The sequence below is a fragment of the Hemibagrus wyckioides genome, linkage group LG27 (genome assembly GCF_019097595.1).
Source record: "Hemibagrus wyckioides isolate EC202008001 linkage group LG27, SWU_Hwy_1.0, whole genome shotgun sequence".
Lineage (NCBI taxonomy): Eukaryota > Metazoa > Chordata > Actinopteri > Siluriformes > Bagridae > Hemibagrus > Hemibagrus wyckioides.
The window spans coordinates 7,373,524-7,391,785 of NC_080736.1; the positions used below are offsets into that span (position 1 = coordinate 7,373,524).

At 41.1% G+C, this 18,262-nt stretch overlaps 1 protein-coding gene across 1 annotated transcript in view; it reads left to right on the plus strand.

The window, feature by feature from the left end:
• The first annotated feature begins 3,141 nt into the window (after window positions 1-3,141).
• glceb (glucuronic acid epimerase b) overlaps window positions 3,142-18,262 on the plus strand; it is an 83,984-nt gene continuing 68,863 nt past the window's right edge. Inside the window, exon 1 of the mRNA XM_058381910.1 lies at window positions 3,142-3,389. The gene's annotated coding sequence lies outside the window, so the exon portion shown is untranslated. The remainder of the gene's footprint in view (window positions 3,390-18,262) is intronic.

Here is an 18,262-nt window from a genome sequence, read left to right on the forward strand (position 1 = left end):
TAAAAAAAATGAGATAAATTGTAAGTTGCTTGTTGTAAGTAATGCCAGAAATGTAAAAAAGATATGTAACCAGTATAGTCTAACACAAAGTCTAGGGCATGATATACCTGACCACCAAATCAGCTATTACACTACACTGTTTACTGCAATAATAATCTAGTTTTATATGACGTTTTACCGTTAAACATTTCTTTCCTATCTGGCAAAATTTGTCAAGTCATCCATTGATGCTAACTTTTAGACACATTTGTCATATCTGAGTAATTTATCATTTTTGGGATGGTCTGTCATTACTTCAGGTCGGTCTTCACATTGACTAATTCTTGCAGAGCCACAGCTGTCCGTTCTGCTGTGTGTGTGTGAAATCTTTGCAAAATCATTGTTGTTGTCACACTGTCTAAAATAAAATGGAGAATTATTTCGAGTGAAATTCAAGTCAAGTGAAATTCAACATGAGTCTTTCAGGGCTACCTCGACAACTTAAAGACACTTTAAAAGTAATGTAATAAAAGATACTTAACAAAAAAAAGTATAAAAAATTCAAAATGGCAGCTATTATTTTTAGTTACAGTATCAGTTCTGTTTTATAGATAGATATACACAGACCAGGCATAACATTATGACCACCAGCTCGTATATTGTGTTGGTCCTCCCTTTAGCTGCCAAAACAGCCCTGACCGGGCGAGGCATGGTCTCCACTAGATCCCTGAAGGTGTGCTGTGGTATCTGGCACCAAGATGTTAGCAGCAGATCCTTTAAGTCCTGTAAGTTGCGAGGTGGGGCCTCCTTGTTTGTTCCAGCACATTATACAGATGCTCGATTGGATTGAGATCTGGGGAATTTGGAGGCCAAATCATCAAACCATTCCTGATCCATTTTTGCTTTGTGGTACGGCGCATTATCCTGCTGAAAGAGGCCACAGCCATCAGGGAATACTGTTTCCATGAAAGGGTGTACATGGTCTGTAACAATGCTTAGGTAGGTGGTATGTGTCAAAGTAACATCCACATGGATGGCAGGACCCAAGGTTTCCCAGCAGAACATTGCCCAAAGCAGGACACTGCCTCCACCGGTATACCTTCTTCCCATAGTGACCCGTTAGTGCACAGGAGTCAGCATGGGCACCCTGACTGGTCTGCGGCGATGCAGCCCCATACGCAACAAACTGTGATGCACTGCGTATTCTGATGCTGTTCTATCAGAACCAGCATGAACTTCTTCAGCAATTTGAGCAACAGTAGCTTGTCTGTTGGATCGGATCACACGGGCCAGCCTTCGCTCGCCACGTGCATCAGTGAGCCTTGGCTGCCAAATGTTCACAGGTGCCATGATGAGGAGATAATCAGTGTTATTCACTTTACCTGTCGGTGCTCATAATGTTATGGCTGGTTGGTGTATATGGTGATATAGATGTAGATGGTGAGTTACTAAATACAACTTCACAGCAAAGAAACCAGAAAGAAGAGTGTGTGTGTGTGATTTTTTTTCTTTTTTGTATTAAAAAACAAACATTGCAAGACAATTCTTGCTATTATGCTGGCCCAGGAGAACTGAAACACAACTCATTTTTCATGTTTAAACTTCACTGTGAATCTTGCCTGCAATGTGTCATTGTTAGAAACCAACAAAGCTGAATATTATTCTCCATTTCTCACATATTCTGACATCCTGTTCCTTTTACAATTTCAAAAGAGCAAACACATTATAATTTTCTCTTAAATGGAAGGTCTGATTGGTCTCCTCATCTATGACTGGCTTCCCAAAGCATTTCTTCTTCTTTAATATATGATGGCTAGATATTATATATTTATTAATTTTATTTATTTATTGCATTGTCTGAAATGGTCACACTCACTTATGTAGAAGAGGCCACATTAATAAGTAAGAATATATACTGCACACCTTGAATTTTTTTATATTTCTCTTTTATGACATCACTTAGTCAACAAAATGCAATATTATTTATTTATTTATTCATTTATTTATTTATTTGGACTGTAAAATGTAAGGTCTGGCTGGTTTCCTCATCTATGACTGGCTTCCCATAGCATTTCTCCTTCTGTAATATGCGATAACTAAATTTTCTTATTTATTAATTTTATTATTTTTTTTGTGCATTGTCTGAAACATTTGCATACCATGCTCACTTGTAGAAAAGAGGCCAAATTTAATAAATTGGAATATATACAGCACACCTTGAATTGTTATATTCCTCTTATACAACATCAATTTGCCAACAAAATGCAATATTTCTTATTTATTTATTTATTTATTTATTTGGAATATCTGCCAGTGAATCATTAATGACTATAGAAATGACAAAAAATGCAATATTTTTATGTATTTTATTTATTTATTTATTTGGACGGTCTGCCAGTGAATTATTTATGATTATAGAAATGACAACAAAATGCAATATTATTTATTTATTTACTTATTTATTTATTTGGACCGTCTGCCAGTGAATCATTTATTACTATAGAAATGATGATGGATTAGAATGACCAAATTTGGTCATTCTGGAAAATCGTTCATTTTTGGCATTTTCTTTTTTTCTTTTCTTTTTTTTAAACTGTTAAGTTTAGATTTCATCAAAGAATTTGAGTGAAAGAGATTTGATCATGACCAGAAAGGTTATCGAATATTATTTTGTGTTTAAATCAAAACACACACACACACACACACACACACAAAAGAAAAAACAAAACAAAAAACACATATATAAATTTCTTTAGCTGTTGTTCAAGTGATTAATATATTCCTTTTATTTTATTTTATTTTATTTTATTTTATTTTATTTTATTTTATTTTATTTTATTTTATATCATTTTATTTCATTTTGTTTTTTTTTAATTTATTTATTTTCTTTCTTTATTATCATCATTATTATTTTATTTTAGTTATTTACATGTATTTGCTTCTATAGTGTGCAAGTGTGCGTTCTTCTAGTAAATATTTACAGTAGCAGACGCTGATTGGCTGTCTCCGGTGTCAATCACACCGAAAGTGTCCAATCCTAGCACAGAACTATCCTCCGTCCGGAGTTGAATTGGTTAAAAAAATCTCGCCGTCTGATTGGACGATCAAGCCCCGGTGTGTCTCGTACTTTCTCGCGGTGCTTGTCAGTGTGTTCCGCTTCTTTGCAACGCTACAGCAGGCTGTGTGTTCATTCCGGTGTTGTTGGCTGAAGCAGAACGGACGTCGCGTCTCTCTCTCTCTCCCTCTCCCTCTCTCCCTCTCTCTCTCTCTCTCTCCCTCTCTCTCTCTCTCTCTCGCGCTCTCTCCCTCTCTCTCCCTCCTAGTGACGCCTGCCTGCTGGTTTATGACCTGCATTCATCTGTCTGTAGCCGTGACGCTGGTGTGGGAAGCCGCACTCATAAACCGGGAAGGTGAGTGAACGCAGGGCGGAGTGGAGAGAGAGAGGGAGAGAGGGAGAGAGAGAGAGAGGGGTTTGGAGTGTTTAGTATGGAGAGGAATGCTAACATGTCGGCAGTGTGTTGCTCTGGGATCTGATCGCGCTGTGCTCGTTATCCAAATGCAAGCGTTGACGTTTAAATGCAATATGGAGATGGTTTATTTTATTTCCTATATTTCTGTGTATGAATAACAGAGGGATCTGTCCTTGTGCACCGATCAAGAGGCAATAGAAGTTGCCCTTAGTGTCGTGGGATAAACTTCTCTGTTTGCTCGCAAACTCTTAACGACAGACCCCGTCTCTAAATGACACACACATTCAATTCCCCCCTTTTACTTTCTGTCCATCAACTAGGATTTCTGTCCATCAACTAGGATTTCTGTCATCTGCGACCGGTGCGATACGATATGACGATTTTTCACGGTTTAAAAATATCACGGTTTCACGATATTACGAGACAAGCCTTTGGTGACGATTAACGGGAATAATTATGGTTTTGCATAAAGTATATTTCTGAGAACACATTCTTGGATAGTATCTAGTATTTATTTATTTATTTTTTTTGCTTTCTGTGATGATATATGTATATATATGTATGTGTGTGTGTGTGTATATGTATATATATGTGTATATATATGCGTGAAGACTTCTGTAGTAATAATGATCGGTTCTCATGCGGGATTTGATGAGTGAGTTGTGTGTAAACGACAGAAAGGAGGTTGTCCTCATAGTTGAAATCCATGCGTACTACATATGTAGGGTGTAATACAGTAGAGTACCAGATACCATGACTCAGGGTGGCTTAGTGGAAAGTGTTAGTGTTTGCCTCGCATCTTCATGGTTGAGGGTTCGATTCCTTCCTCTGCTCTTCGCATGGAGTTTGCATGTGCGTGGTTGTCTTCTGGTACTAAAGTGTGTGTGTGTGTGTGTGTGTGTGTGTGTGAGAGAGAGGGAGGAAACAAGTGTGTGTGTGTGAGTGTGTGTGTGTGTGTGTGTGTGTGTGAGAGAGAGAGTTCTGTAATGGGTTGGCACCCTGTCCACCATGTCCCCCACCTTGTGCCCCGAGTCCCCTGGGGTAGACTCCAGGTTCCCTGTGACCCTGTGTAGGATAAGAAGAACAGAAAAGTGATGGATGTATGGATGATGACGTCGCATTTTGATCATTGGTAGGTCACATGACCATAACATGCATGCGCTCCGTACCTGTGCGCAAAACTCAACAGCTTATCTAACCCTCCTGGTAAAGTGTCGCTTCTCTAATATCTTTAATCAGCATCTGTTTTTTCTCCGTCTTATTATTCTGCATTATAAATTCAGTCAGTGCTTGGTATTGTTTTTATTTTCAGTGCTATGATAGAGAGAAAGAGCGAGAGAGCTCAGAGAGAGAGAGAGAGAGAGAGAAATGAAATGAAACAGCCTTTATTTGTCACATATACATTACAGCAAAGTGAAATTCTTTCTTCGCATATCCCATCCTTGGAGGTTGGGGTCAGAGCGCAGGGTCAGCCATGATACGGCACCCCTGGAGCAGAGCTCAGAGAGAGAGAGAGAGAGAGCTCAGAGAGAGAGAGAGAGAGCTCAGAGAGAGAGAGAGCGCTCAGAGAGAGAGAGAGAGAGAGAGAGAGAGAGAGAGCTCAGAGAGAGAGAGAGAGAGAGAGAGAGAGAGCTCAGAGAGAGAGAGAGAGAGAGAGCTCAGAGAGAGAGAGAGAGAGAGAGCTCAGAGAGAGAGAGAGAGAGAGAGCTCAGAGAGAGAGAGAGAGAGAGCTCAGAGAGAGAGAGAGAGAGAGCTCAGAGAGAGAGAGAGAGCTCAGAGAGAGAGAGAGAGAGCTCAGAGAGAGAGAGCGAGAGCTCCGAGAGAGAGAGCGAGAGAGCTCCGAGAGAGAGCTCTGAGAGAGAGAGAGAGCACTCTTTCCGGACTGTCCTTTATACCGAATAAGAAAAAGTGTAAATCCTCTCTTCCTCCTGGATATGACTGAATCATTTGAGAATGACGTTTCCACAAAATCTCTTTTCAGTATCTGTCACTTTGTCATTATGAGATGAATTGGAGCACGGCTATGAGGAACAGAGGCACTCTGACTCATACGCGGATAAAGAAAAGAAAGAAAGAAATTCATTTTAATTAGTATTGTTTTGTTTGTTTGTTTTGTTTTAAAGAAGTCAGTGGTGAGGTAATGGTCTGGTCTTACATGAGGACTAAATCTGACATCGTAGTAATGTGTTGATTTTTTTACCTCATCGTGGCGTAAAGGTGCCGTAACTTGTGGCACTTTGATGAAATGCTTCCTTTAAAAAAAGAAAGGGATATTAATAAAGCTCTTCACATTCACCAGTATGTCATAATGTAGCCCTTGGATATCATCTAGAAACTATAAAGGACGCTCTCTGATGAGAATTGTCTCTGATGTCTTTTTATACATTTCGTGCATATCTTTTACCACTATGGTGTATTATTTTTCTTTTTTTATAGGCAATTACTTTTAGATTTTTTTTTAAAGTATACTATATTAAATATTTCTGAATAAGTATGAATACTTCGAAATAATGTAGACGTGATGATACGGCACAAGAAAACGTAAACTTGCTATCTTTTCATTCGGAGAATTTCCGCTGAGCCGATTTTTGTCCTGAATGATGGAATTAAGGTCGATCCGGTTCTCTTCACACAAGCCGCAGATTATATAAATGCCACGCCCTTATTAGGAAAAAGAAAAGAAGAGAAAAGAAAAAACAAGAGCCTTTACTCAGAACCCCCCGGCGGCAAATCGGCAGCAAGAACCCGTCCTTTCTCCAGCTGTAACGTAACCTGCCCTGCATAGTGATCAGACCATTTCACATAGACTTTGGCACATTGTCATCTCAGCCAATGAATTATTGACAGTGTCCTTGCCTTCCAGATCCACTTAAAAAAGAAAAAGATCAACAAAATAAAAACACCGATGTGCCAAACGTCAGACGGTTTTAGGTTTAAAGGGATTTAAAGACCTGCTTTAGTTGCATTAATGGATCTGTAATGATTGTAGATTATAAACACGATCCAGGTTCATTTACACCCCGCAGACCAGCTGGAAACGGATGATCCGGTGAGTCCAGGAGCAACGGGAGGATTTTTCGTGCCGGAAATTCTACTGCAACTGAAATCCGCAACTACAGAGAGAAAGGATATAGTCTTATCTTGCTGAGAAGCACATTTTGAGGCTGTTTTCAGGTGGTGGTATGGAGGCAGCGTTGAGGAGTCGGTTTTGAGGCTGCGTTTTGGGCGAGGCTGTTTTGAGGCTGTTTTGAGGCTGCATTGAGATGAGGCTGTTTTGAGACGAGGTGGTTTTGAGGCTGCGTTGAGGAGGTAGTTTTGAGGCTGCGTTGAGGAGGCGATTTTGAGGCTGTATTGAGAGGAGGTGGTTTTGAGGCTGCTTCGAGAAGGCGGTTTTGAGGCTGCGTTGAGGAGGTGGTTTTGAGGCTGCATTGAGGCTGCGTTGAGATTAGGCGGTTTTGAGGCTGCGTTGAGATTAGGCGGTTTTGAGGCTGCGTTGAGATTAGGCGGTTTTGAGGCTGCGTTGAGATTAGGCGGTTTTGAGGCTGCGTTGAGATTAGGCGGTTTTGAGGCTGCGTTGAGATTAGGCGGTTTTGAGGCTGCGTTGAGATTAGGCGGTTTTGAGGCTGCGTTGAGATTAGGCTTTTTTGAGGCTGCGTTGAGAGGATGCGGTTTTGAGGCTGCGTTGAGATTAGGCGGTTTTGAGGCTGCGTTGAGATTAGGCGGTTTTGAGGCTGCGTTGAGATTAGGCGGTTTTGAGGCTGCGTTGAGATTAGGCGGTTTTGAGGCTGCGTTGAGATTAGGCGGTTTTGAGGCTGCGTTGAGATTAGGCGGTTTTGAGGCTGCGTTGAGATTAGGCGGTTTTGAGGCTGCGTTGAGATTAGGCGGTTTTGAGGCTGCGTTGAGATTAGGCGGTTTTGAGGCTGCGTTGAGATTAGGCGGTTTTGAGGCTGCGTTGAGAGGATGCGGTTTTGAGGCTGCGTTGAGAGGATGCGGTTTTGAGGCTGCGTTGAGATTAGGCTTTTTTGAGGCTGCGTTGAGAGGATGCGGTTTTGAGGCTGCGTTGAGATTAGGCTTTTTTGAGGCTGCGTTGAGATTAGGCTTTTTTGAGGCTGCGTTGAGATTAGGCTTTTTTGAGGCTGCGTTGAGATTAGGCTTTTTTGAGGCTGCGTTGAGATTAGGCTTTTTTGAGGCTGCGTTGAGATTAGGCTTTTTTGAGGCTGCGTTGAGATTAGGCTTTTTTGAGGCTGCGTTGAGATTAGGCTTTTTTGAGGCTGCGTTGAGAGGATGCGGTTTTGAGGCTTCGTTGAGATTAGGCGGTTTTGAGGCTGCGTTGAGATTAGGCGGTTTTGAGGCTGCGTTGAGATTAGGCGGTTTTGAGGCTGCGTTGAGATTAGGCGGTTTTGAGGCTGCGTTGAGATTAGGCGGTTTTGAGGCTGCGTTGAGATTAGGCGGTTTTGAGGCTGCGTTGAGAGGATGCGGTTTTGAGGCTGCGTTGAGATTAGGCTTTTTTGAGGCTGCGTTGAGATTAGGCTTTTTTGAGGCTGCGTTGAGATTAGGCTTTTTTGAGGCTTCGTTGAGATTAGGCTTTTTTGAGGCTGCGTTGAGATTAGGCTTTTTTGAGGCTGCGTTGAGATTAGGCTTTTTTGAGGCTGCGTTGAGATTAGGCTTTTTTGAGGCTGCGTTGAGATTAGGCTTTTTTGAGGCTGCGTTGAGAGGATGCGGTTTTGAGGCTTCGTTGAGATTAGGCTTTTTTGAGGCTTCGTTGAGATTAGGCTTTTTTGAGGCTTCGTTGAGATTAGGCTTTTTTGAGGCTGCGTTGAGATTAGGCTTTTTTGAGGCTGCGTTGAGATTAGGCTTTTTTGAGGCTGCGTTGAGATTAGGCTTTTTTGAGGCTGCGTTGAGATTAGGCTTTTTTGAGGCTGCGTTGAGATTAGGCTTTTTTGAGGCTGCGTTGAGATTAGGCTTTTTTGAGGCTGCGTTGAGAGGATGCGGTTTTGAGGCTGCGTTGAGATTAGGCGGTTTTGAGGCTGCGTTGAGATTAGGCGGTTTTGAGGCTGCGTTGAGATTAGGCGGTTTTGAGGCTGCGTTGAGATTAGGCGGTTTTGAGGCTGCGTTGAGATTAGGCGGTTTTGAGGCTGCGTTGAGATTAGGCGGTTTTGAGGCTGCGTTGAGAGGATGCGGTTTTGAGGCTGCGTTGAGATTAGGCTTTTTTGAGGCTTCGTTGAGAGGATGCGGTTTTGAGGCTTCGTTGAGATTAGGCTTTTTTGAGGCTGCGTTGAGATTAGGCTTTTTTGAGGCTGCGTTGAGAGGATGCGGTTTTGAGGCTGCGTTGAGAGGATGCGGTTTTGAGGCTGCGTTGAGTGGTTTTGAGGCTACGCTGAGGAGGCTGTGTTGAGGTTGAGGTGAGGCTGTGTTGTCAATCTCAGCACGTCTCAGCCCTGGATTTCTTCTAGCTCACTGGTACAGATATTTGTGTTTGAAAGTTTGGAATTTTCTATAAGAGAAGCACCATTAAACATATATGCATGGACTCTTAATGCTCTTAATGACACTAGACAATGCTTTTACTCAGAAATGCGTATTATGCGTAGTCTTCCAAGATGTTTCACCAAAGAAAATCTTGGGGTTTTTATTATATTGAAGGAAGTGATCTAGCTGCTGTTGTTGCCACCGTAAGATGCTTTATTCACCGTGATCCTGCTGCGAAGATAGCCGTTCATGCCGGCAGGGCATTAAAATAACAGTAAACAATAATCTTTAGGAGAAACTCATGCATGAAGTTCCAGCTAAGGTTTATGTTAATGCTTTAGATATGTTGCTCTATATTTGTGTGTGTGTGTGTGTGTTTAGGGTGAATTGTTTTGTGATGAAAGCTTTATGTAGCATTTTAAGGAGTCAATGCTTTGTAATTGTCAGAGCTGAAGCTGTAACTAAGTTTTCCACCATGGGGAAGTTTTGAGGACGCTGGACTTTGAGAGTCTTCGGTATCATGATGAGCTTCGTGATTAACTTCAGAAGAAGCTGGTGAAGGAAATGCTGATTATAGCTGCTGCATAATAATAATAATAATAATAATAATAATAATAATAATAATAATAATAATAATAATAATAATAATAATAATTGTGTATGTGTATATGTGTGTATGTATGTATGTGTGTGTATATACACTATATTGCCAAAAGTATTCGCTCACCTGCCTTGACTCACATATGAACTTAAGTGACATCCCATTCCTAATCCATAAGGTTCAATATGACGTCGGTCCACCCTTTGCAGCTATAACAGCTTCAACTCTTCTGGGAAGGCTGTCCACAAGGTTTAGGAGTGTGTTTATGGGAATTTTTGACCATTCTTCCAGAAGCGCATTTGTGAGGTCAGACACTGATGTTGGACGAGAAGGCCTGGCTCTCAGTCTCCGCTCTAATTCATCCCAAAGGTGTTCTATCGGGTTGCGGTCAGGACTCTGTGCAGGCCAGTCAAGTTCCTCCACACCAGACTCTGTCATCCATGTCTTTATGGACCTTGCTTTGTGCACTGGTGCACAGTCATGTTGGAAGAGGAAGGGGCCAGCTCCAAACTGTTCCCACAAAGTTGGGAGCATGGAATTGTCCAAAATGTCTTGGTATGCTGAAGCATTCAGAGTTCCTTTCACTGGAACTAAGGGGCCAAGCCCAGCTCCTGAAAAACAACCCCACACCATAATCCCCCCTCCACCAAACTTTACACTTGGCACGATGCAGTCAGACAAGTACCGTTCTCCTGGCAACCGCCAAACCCAGACTCGTCCATCAGATTGCCAGATGGAGAGGCGCGATTCATCACTCCAGAGAACGCGTCTCCACTGCTCTAGAGTCCAGTGGCGGCGTGCTTTACACCACTGCATCCGACACTTTGCATTGCACTTGGTGATGTATGGCTTGGATGCAGCTGCTCGGCCATGGAAACCCATTCCATGAAGCTCTCTGCGCACTGTTCTTGAGCTAATCTGAAGGCCACATGAAGTTTGGAGGTCTGTAGCGATTGACTCTGCAGAAAGTTGGCGACCTCTTCGCACTATGCGCCTCAGCATCCTCTGACCCCGCTCCGTCAGTTTACGTGGCCTACCACTTCGTGGCTGAGTTGCTGTTGTTCCCAAACACTTCCACGTTCTTATAATACAGCTGACAGTTGACTGTGGAATATTTAGGAGCGAGGAAATTTCACAACTGGATTTGTTGCACAGGTGGCATCCTATCACAGTTCCACGCTGGAATTCACTGAGCTCCTGAGAGCGACCCATTCTTTCACAAATGTTTGTAAAAACAGTCTGCATGCCTAGGTGCTTGATTTTATACACCTGTGGCCATGGAAGTGATTGGAACACCTGATTCTGATTATTTGGATGGGTGAGCGAATACTTTTGGCTATATAGTGTGTGTGTGTGTGTGTGTGTGTATATATAAATATATATAAATATATATGTATATATATATATATATATATATATATATATACACACATATATATATATATATATATATACACATATATATATATATATATATATATATATATATATATACACATATATATATATATATATATATATATATATATATATAATAACAATAATAATAATTATTATTATACTTATTATAGTTTTATATATAATAATATATATAATTAAATATATATAATAAAATAATAATAATATAATAAAATTATTATTATTTATTATTTACTGTTTTTTTAATGAGTGACACACATCAACAAGTAAAAATAAGATGCTCAGTCTTCTGGAGTTGTTTGATTTTTCTGTGTTTGATTTTTTTCGGAGACATTTAAAGCTTTTTAACCATCGATTTCCGCCGGCACTTCCCAAATATAATTATCATAATCCAGACTTATCATTAAAAACATCTTCAGCGTTTCTCCAAACAGATGATTTTAAATTCGTGTCCTTTTTCCAAACCCGAGTCGAATTTCCGAGCCGGATTGCAAGCATTCCTCCCTTGTGTAAGATTTTTAATCACGTGAGCCTCAGAGTGCATCACGATGTGGCGTGAAGGACAACTTTAGTCAAGCGAAAGCCGAACAGTCTGAAATACTAAAGCTTCCAAACCAGCACCTTTTCATCGAATGATGAAAAGCAGAGGGAAGAAAGCAGGAAGTTATATAATGAAGTGTTAGCTGAATTTCTAGAAACCACTGGTTCCCACACTCCGATTTAATAAGTGACGTGTTGACAGCTGCGCTTCTCTCAATGCATAATGGATTGCGCTTCATCTGACTCATTCCTGTGCTACTGAGTGGACATGGTGGAATCTTAATCACGCAGCCGTGTATGCTGAGCCTGATAATCCCAACTTTCCCTCTCGCCCTCTGCTACAGTCCTCGAAGTTCGAAGTTTGTCTTTTTAGTTTTGCGCTGAAGCTCAGATGCTAATGTCTGTTCCAAATAAAGGAAGATTATAGCCTCCAGTCTAGCACTGTGTAGAGTGTATGGCTGAATCAATGCGCACACGTGCGCGCACACACACACACACACACACATGTTCCTCGAAAAACGCCATAAGGCTTTTTAATTCTGTTTGTACGTTACAGATTCATCAAACTGAGAAGTCTGTGTTTAAGAAATATGCAGATCTGACGTGTGAAGAAGTGTGTAGCTGTATGTGTGTAGCTGTCTGTCTGTATGTGTGGTGTGTGTGTCCTGTGTGTGTGTGTGTCCTGTGTGTGTGTGTGTCCTGTGTGTGTCCTGTGTGTGTGTGTGTGTGTGTGTGTCCTGTGTGTGTGTGTGTGTCTGTGTGTGTGTGTGTGTGTGTGTGTCCTGTGTGTGTGTGTGTGTCCTGTGTGTGTGTGTGTGTCCTGTGTGTGTGTGTGTCCTGTGTGTGTGTGTGTGTCCTGTGTGTGTGTGTGTGTCCTGTGTGTGTGTGTGTGTGTCCTGTGTGTGTGTGTGTGTGTGTGTGTCCTGTGTGTGTGTGTGTCCTGTGTGTGTGTGTGTCCTGTGTGTGTGTGTGTCCTGTGTGTGTGTGTGTGTCCTGTGTATGTGTGTCCTGTGTGTGTGTGGTGTGTGTGTGTGTGTGTCGTGTGTGTCCTGTGCATGCGTGTGCATCTGTACCTGCGTGTGTCTGTGTGTCTGTATATCTGTGTCTGTGTGTGTATTTGTATGCATCTGTCTATGCATATGTGTCTGTATGTGTCTTTGTGTATGTGTGTGTGTGTGTGTGTATGTGTGTGTGTATGTGTGTGTGTATGTGTGTGTGTATGTGTGTGTGTTTGTGTGTGTGTGTGTGTGTGTGTGTGTGTGTGTGGTCTGGTAAAACCCATCGGATGTCTGAAAATAATTCCGGAAAATAAATCCGAGTGTAATAGTGGATTTATATATATATATATATATATATATATATATATATATATATATATATATATATATATATATATATATATATATATATATATGTATATATATATTGTTGTAATACACTTAGACTACATTCACACTACATGCCTAAGTGTGCAATTTTGTATTCAATTCACTTTTTGTTATATTTTTAACATTTCTACTGAAACCTGAAAGATGATGATTCACAGAGGAAATTGACTCCGACTGAATTTGTTTCAGACCGATAGATTTTTTTTTTATTTCCTGCAACGTGTCGCAGGTTAAACCCCAGATTTGTCCGGCTTTTTGTTTTTTTCTTTCTAAATCAAAGACGCCATCTGGAATCATTTTTAACCCGTCTCTTTTACAGTAATTGTAGTGGTTCTGAGCTGTAGTATTTTTATACTTATGAAGTCTCCTAAGCGATGGTTGGGTTTTAATAAGCGCTGCTTGTCGTGTGGGTTGTTGCTGCACTCGCGCTACTGTCTTGCGACAGAAACAGATGGTCAATGCAGGCTGCTCCTCTTCAGCCGCTGACGACAAAATCCTCTTTCCCTGCTTCTTAGAGTCTCTGTAGAGGTGCCTGTGGGTTAATTAGCTCTAAATATCTCTGAACAAACTGCAGCTCGCTTAAAAAAACCCCAAAAAACTCCAGCCCAACTTCCTGAAACCAGTCATTTCTGGCTAATCTGAAGTTTTTGACTCGGGAACCTTTAGCCCAGGGTTTAATTGCTGCTTGTACGAGAAGTGAAACTCTTCAGTGTTTCAGCACATTTCTGCAGTTTTAAGTTTTTTTTTCTGAATGAATTAGTGCAGTTCAGAATAATGTAATGAGGAAGTTTGCCATGGAGAAAATGTTGCGTAATCCAGACAGATTTCTTCTTCAGTAAGAGCTTTATGGAATTTGGAGACGATCCCAGGAGCATGTGTGAAACGGGAATACACCCAGGATGGAAGTCCAGGGCAGCATGCATGTGTGTATCCACACCTAGGAGCAATTTAGTGTTACTGATCCACCCAATGCCATAATGCCGGGCAGTTTTCACACTTAGTCCAGTTCAAATTGATATTTTAACATGTTTTACAAATTTGGCCATGTTTCTATGCCACTTTTTGTTGTTTTTTTTTTAAATGAAAACATTAATCTTTTTCTTCTTCTTTATTTTATTATTATTATTATTATTATTATTATTTACACACCAGTAAAACCTTTTTTAATATTTTATTATTTTTAAACTATTTATTTATTTATTTATTTATTTAAATATTCTTTATTTAAAAGTCCAGGTGTTTGCACTATTTGTCACACACACACACAAACTTTAATAGTTCCATTATTGTTGATAATTGTCATCAAGTATGTTTCATAAAGTTAGGAAAAGAGCCACATCCCCCCCCCACCCACAATCTCGCCACCCAGCCCTACACTGGCATGTTTTTGGGAGTTGTGAGGAAACCGGAGACTCCAGAGGAAACCCGTACAGCGCACAAACTTTTCACGGACAGTAATCCGAGTTCTGGACGGAATCTAATTCTCGGGAGACGTGCGGCTGTGACGTACCCCCGGGCCAGTTCTGGTCCAGCTATATTACATCTAATGCATTCGTTCTCTGCAGAAATGACTTGTACTCATCCCGAGCTGTCCTTGTTTTTAAAGGTGTAATTAAACAGTGCACTCTCCTAAGATAAACCTTTCCGTAATACGGCAATATCACCCTCCTTTATCAGCTTTTATTACTGCTGCACAGCCCCACGGAGCAATTTGATTTAAAAGATATTCCGCAGTGCTCATTGTGGACCAAGGTGCTCGGGGATTTCTAGCTTCTGATTTTATCTGTCTAGAACTTGGGCTCAGGAAGCAAGGAGACAGGAAGGAGACTAAACTGGCCTGCAGCCATTGATTGCAACGAAATGCCACAGGCACCACATACACCGCTGTAATCATTATCTTATGTTTATTATGACGCAAGTTTCTAATAACAAGGCATGAGAAATCTTCTGCCTGCTCATACAGACTGCATGCGTGATGCTATTCGGAGAGCCGTCAAGCACAGACGTGGAACCTTTACCCAGCGGCAGGCGGTCGGTTGGTGAGGATCGGTATTCGTCTTGGTGCTGTCCTTCACTGCTCTTGTTTGTTGCTATTTCTGCCCCGTTTCTTCTCTGGCTTCTCGACTCAATATAAGGGCTGCTGTGTGCAATTCCCAGCATCGTATCTCCAAGCCAAGGCCTCCTGCAGCCACTAATAATGGTCAAATGCGGGAAGCCGGGCTCGCCCCAGCTCTTAGCTGGACACTTCCTGGAGCCGTTGGACGCAAAATCCGCTCTGGTAATTCGGAGCACTTGGATGCCCTCGACGAGCGGCGTGCCAGCCAAAGAGCAGCGCCGCCCGGCCCTCGGCCAACACCGCTAATCCACTGCCGCTGCTCTTTCGCCTTGACACAGCGGTGTTTAAAGAAAACATGAGGGAGAACCCGCTGTATCCTAGCGGGGACACAGGGTACTATGAATGTAAAGGGCGCTAATGGATTTCAGGCGTCGGGGATCAATAAAACCCGGAGACAGCGCAGGTTTATGGCGTCCTTGTAATCAATATGCGAGCTGTGTTGAAGGTTTTTGGAAACACAGAACCAGTAAGGGTTTTTTTTTTTTTTTTTCCCGGTTGATTGCTGCTTCTCACCTCACCAATCTGTGGTGTGTGTGTGTATGTGTGTGTTTTTATACGATGTGTAACACTGATCCTCTTGTTTTATAGCGCCCTCCAGACGTGACCCATCACTTATCTTGGATGTCATATTTACACCGCTGCTTGCTTTTGTTTATTGCTTTTGTTTACTAAGCCTTGGTTTAATTGGTCTCTATTGAAGTACACAAGAATCATCAGCAAAGCCTTTAGACAAGAAACTTGATTAAGGCTTAATTGTACAGCATTACAGAGTACAATACTGTAACCGGATGATCGGTACGGCTCCTGATGTAGCCTCGTGCCAGGCTGATTTTTTTAATTTAATTTAATTTTTTTCCCCCTGCTCTTCATTTAAGATATTATGATAAAATAAAAACAAAACATTTCCACTGATCTGCAGTTTCAAAAAACCTGCAGGAAATGTTTCATCTCTCTCGGATTTTCATCACCATTGACATGATTTGTAAATTTTCTGATTTGGTGATTTTTGTATAAACTTACTTATTTATTTATTTATTTATTTATTTATTTATTTATTTATTTATTTATAATTGCTTTTCTGAAGAGCCATTTTCATTAGCATCTCTAAAAATATAAATATTGTAGCCGATTGTTAATAATACATTCGCTTGTCTGATAAAGAAGTCAGGTATGTATTTGATAGATTTTCACAGTTGATAGAATATAGGATAGTTGAAAGGGGGCGGGGCTTCAATGAAGAGTCATTTAATATTCAGAATTCGGATGTGTGGATTGGTTCATTTCCGTTGGTTTATTGTGGAGTTGTGAGTTGTGGTCTCTCTTTCTCTTTCTTTCTTTTTCTCTCTTTTTCCTCTCTCTCTCTCTCTCTCTCTCTCTCTTTTTCTGTCTTTCTTTCCGTCTTTCTTGTCTGATTTGGAAATGGATTGGTTCGTTTCCATTGGTTTATTGTGGAGTTGGGCGGAGTCAGATCTGCACTTTTTGTTTTTTTTTGTTTGTTTTTTGTTCTTTCTCTATCTCTCTCTCTCTTTCTTTCTTTCTCTCTCTCTCTCTCTCTCTTTCTTTCTAAATTGTCTGATTTGGAAATGGATTGGTTTATTGTGGAGTTGGGCGGAGTCCAACTTTGTTCGTTTTTTAATATTTATTTATTTATTTATTTATTTATTTATTATTTCAATTACTAGCATATTCTTTTGCTAAATTAGGCAATTTCATCTCATTCATCTCTGTTTCACTCCACTCCAGTAGGCTTACTCTGAGTGAGTGTGTTGGACTGGAGTCAAGATGCAAAGAAAACATAATTCTGGTTTGGAAAGGGTTGAGGTGTGTGTGTGTGTGTGTGTGTGTGTGTGTGTGTTTTATTTAAACTCTGGTGTGTGACTTTACATGAATGATCTAAAATCTATAAACTTCAGCACCAGTCTCTTCCAGATGTCACTTTAATGCCCTTTTTCGAGTGTGTATCGGTGGCTCTGGCTGCCGATCTGAGAATCTTAACACAGAGCTCTTTCTGTTTAGAGCCATGGCCTTGGGCACTGCTTTCTCAAAGCTCCTGGGTGATTCTCAAGAACTCAGAGTAATGTCAAGATCTAAATACTTCAGATTGAAGGTTTTTTTTTTTTCTCTCCATGCATAGTTTTTGCTTTAATGCAAAACCCTCACTTTCAGATGTCACCAAAACTTTTAACTTTTGGTGTAATATCTCAGTATCTAGATTTCTAGTATCTATTTGTATTAAACGTTCATTAATGGTTAAAAGGCCATATAGAGACAATGTTGAATGTCATTAGGCTTTTTAGTAAACTATTCAGACCTCACAGCAGTGGGAGGTTTCTGTAGAGCAACCAGTAATGAATAAATCTAATATATTTACATTTCTGGCATTTGGTAGATGCTTTTATCCAGAGTGATGTACAGAGTGTTTTGAAGTCTCTATCAATGAATACACTGGTTCACTGGACTTAGGATACCATCAGCCTAAAAACGTTTCTTTCATTAATCAACATACAATACATAAAACAGACAGGGGAAAATAAGAGCTAGTTGAAGTGCTTCAGGAAGAGGTAGGTCTTCATCCGGTGGTCAGTGACTCGGCCGTATGGACATCTAGGGGAAGTCCATTCCAACACCTCTGTGCCAGAACAGAGAAGAGTCCAGATGTATACCTACCTCTTACCCTGAGAGATGGTAGGAGCAGTGCTAGTGGATCTGAGGGAGCGAGGTGTGGTGTGAGGAGTAATGAGAGCTTTGAGGTAAGAGGGTGCCGGTCTGTCCGTGGCTCTGTAGGCAAGTATCAGTGTTTTGAATCTGATGCAGCCACCTGATGAAATGAAGCAGAGGGGTGGTGCGGGAGAGCTTTATCTATTTATTTAATACCTATTAAACGCATTTTAAGATCTGGCTCAGTGGTAGGTCTCTCACCTACCATGCGGAATGTCCAGGTTCGATTCCCAGCCAGTGCCCAAATGGGAGGGTTGCGTCAGGAAGGGCATCTGGCTTATAACCTGTTGTCCGGATCAGTCGGTCCACTGTGGTGAACTGTTTTTGTGTGCTCTGTCAAACTTTTGTACAGTTGGTGAAGTGACTCATGATGGAGTGAAATTGGTCAGGAACTGCGTGTTGGCAGAGCCACTGGATGGTGGATTTTAGGTGATCACTCATGTAATTACAACCTATTTTGCTGTTCTGGATTTTGCATGGCACTTTATTATTCAGAGTGGTTTTAAATCACAATTGCATTTGCATTTAAAGCACTTATGAGTCTGTAGTGAAGTCACTCACA